Below are 3,169 nucleotides of genomic sequence, written 5' to 3'. Positions count from 1 at the left end.
GTACAATGGTTCGGTGATTGATTGCTGGTTTACCAATGGACATATCCCATTATGTCCTTCAGCCTAGAAAACATTTTGTCTTGTAGACTTAAACAATTAAAAGCATAACTGTGGCAGCGCCTGAGCGGCTCATTTGGTTGTGAACGCCTTTGGCTCAGATAATAATTCCAGGCTTCTAGGATTGAGCCCTGCCTGCTGCTTCCTTTCCCTCTGCCTGCTGCTCCCCCTGCTCGTATTCTCTCTGTCAAATAAATAATTAAATCTAATAAAAAAATAAGGGGCAGCCCAGGTGGCTCAGCAGTTTAGCACCACCTTCAGCCTGGAGGCCCAGGATCGAGTCCCATGTCGGGCTCCCTGCATGTAGCCTGCTTCTCCCTCTGCCTGTGTCTCTGCCTCTCTCTCTCTCTTTCTCTCTCTCTGTCTCTCATGAATAAATAAATAAAATATAAATAAATAAAAGAATAAAAGCTGACCTGTGGTAATAGGGAGTTTCATATCCATCAGAGAATAAACTCATTCTCTTTTTTGTTCTATGATTTTATTTTCCAGTTTAAGTGCTTGCTTTGTTATAAACCCTATGCTAGGCAGTGAAGATACAGAAGTGAAGAAAATTAACAAATTACTGTCCTCATGGGGCTTCCATTTATGAAATACTGGACAACATTGTTCCTTGATTTTGTATTCATTAATTTTTTTTAAGATTTTATTTATTCATGAGAGACGCAGAGAGAGAGTCAGGCAGAGACATAGGCAGAGGGAGAAGCAGGCTCCAATGCAGGGAGCCTGATGTGGGACTCGATCCTGGGACCGTGGGATCATGCCCTGAGCCGAAGGCAGATGCTCAACTGCCGAGCCACCCAGGCATCCCTCACCATTAATTTTCAAAATATAATACAGGATGAATCTTTATAAGGTATATGTGAAAGGATTTTGAGATGCCATCTCAAGAAGGAGAGGAATGTATTAGTTTGAAACTTTGGCACTGGTAAGTTTTAAAATTAATAATGGGTGTTCTCTCAGTGTCACTGTCACATCCTGGTCACTCTATAGTCTCTTTGACAACTTATTTTCTCTAAATTGAAGACAGTTTTATTTTGTAGGTACTATGGTCTGAATGTTTGTACCCCCCTAAACTGACATGCTGAAATTTTAAGCCCCAAAGATGATAGTGTTAGAAGGTGGGGCCTGCCTTTGGAAGGTGCTTAGGCTCTATCCTCATGAATGGAATTACCTTGCCTCTATGTGAGGACACAGCCGGAAGGCACTGACAGTGGCCTAGAAAGAAGGCCATCACTAGAATATAACCATGCTGGCACCTTGAACTTCCCAGACTCCAGAACTCTTGATAAATAAATGTCTGTTGTTTATAAGCAATGCAGTCTGCGATACTTTGTTACAGCAGCCTGGAAAGACTAAGACAGTAGGCTATGTTTATGGCCATCTATTGTGTGAATTAATTTAGCCATTTACTCTGCCTTAAAAACCAGTGTAGGGGGCAGTCCGGGTGGCTCAGTGGTTTAGCACCGCCTTCAGCCCAGGGCGAGATCCTGGAGACCCGGAATCGAGTCCCATGTCAGGCTCCCTGCATGGAGCCTGCTTCTCCCTCTGCCTGTGTCACTGCCTCTCTCTCTCTCTCTCTCTTTCTATCTCTCTCTCGAATAGGTGAAATCTTAAAAAAAAAAAAAAAAAGCCACTGTAGGGGAAGTATAAACAGTTTTTCAAAAGGTCTCCAACCACTTGAAATAACCCTCAAAATTTAGAACTTTGGTTCCATTTTTTGCAGTTTAATATCATATGTCACCTGTAGTATAGCCGTCTTCAACTGATGGCCAACTCAAGGGTCTTGGAGGAGTGCCCACTTCCGGGAAAGCCAAAACTGTCAGGAGTTGCAGGGTATCCTTGTTATTATTCCTACAAAAAAAACTACCTTCAAATTTAAATATGCCCATAGACCCTGTTGATCAAGTATTTGAACAGGGCACTGTGGGGATGACTGGTCTTTGTTCTACAATGTCTAGGTCCTCAGTTGGGAAGATTCAAAAGCCAAGGAATGCTTTCTGAGGCTGGAATCATCCCTAAAGCCTGTTTACATATATCTGGTGCCTGGGCTGGGATGACTGGAAGCCCAGTAATACTGACTGCAGCACTGTATGGGACCCCTCCATATATAACAGCTTTCTCCAGCATGGTGCTTCAAAGTAATCAGACTTCTTCCATGGTGGCTCTAAACTCCAAGCACAAGTGATCCAGTGAAAAAGTTGAAGATGCATTCATTTTCTGAACTATCTTCAGGGGTCACATTACCTTATTTGTGTAGTACTCTATTGGTTGAACAGTCAGAAGCCCATCCAGACTTGAGGGGGAAGGGGACATAGATCCCTTCTCTTTATGAGAGGATGACCAAGTATAAGAGCAATGTTGGATGGAAGCTATTGTGGTAACTAACTTAAAAAATATAATCTGCCACATAGGGAATAGATTCTGCAACCAAACCAAATCCAAGAGAGCAATGAGCAGAAGCTGTAAGATTTTTGATGGTCTACTTTCAGATGTGGCTCTCATGTCTGCAATACCTTACTGGTTACAGAGGTCAGATCACTGATACTATTCAAGGTGGAATGGTGCCACCCATGTGGGTCCATACCAGGAGGGAAAGATCATTGGGGTCTGTCTTGCAGAATGGCCACCACATTGCCCTTCAGCCTATAGGATTGGGTAAAAATGATGTGAAGCCAGAAATGAAAGCTGTCAGTTTGGGGAAAGTAGTTCATATACCTCAGCTCTTCCTGGAATCAATGACTACCTTCCCTACCCCACCCCGCCCAGTGTTTGCCAGGTTGTCACTGCAACTGATTATCACTCTACTTGAAAAGTGGCACTGTGTCATGCCATGGTTAGTTCTGAAGTCAGACTGCCTGGGTTTGAGTTGGGTCTCTTCTTACCTTATGGTTGTTGTGAGGATTAAGTAACATCTGTAGAAGTCATTAGAACAGTGCTTGGCACATAGTACATGCTAGATTTTGTAAGCAATTTTTATGCGTGACTTCTATTGAACCTACATTTTCTGTTTCTCAAGAGGGAAAGTAATAGTTGCAAATTAGAATAAACATGGATGTTCACTTGTTCTTGGCTTCATTATTAATTTATCCCAGGATGACATTTAGGCCCT

This window comes from Canis lupus, chromosome 5 (genome assembly GCF_048164855.1).
Source record: "Canis lupus baileyi chromosome 5, mCanLup2.hap1, whole genome shotgun sequence".
NCBI classification, from domain to species: domain Eukaryota; kingdom Metazoa; phylum Chordata; class Mammalia; order Carnivora; family Canidae; genus Canis; species Canis lupus.
This window is presented reverse-complemented; position numbering follows the sequence as displayed.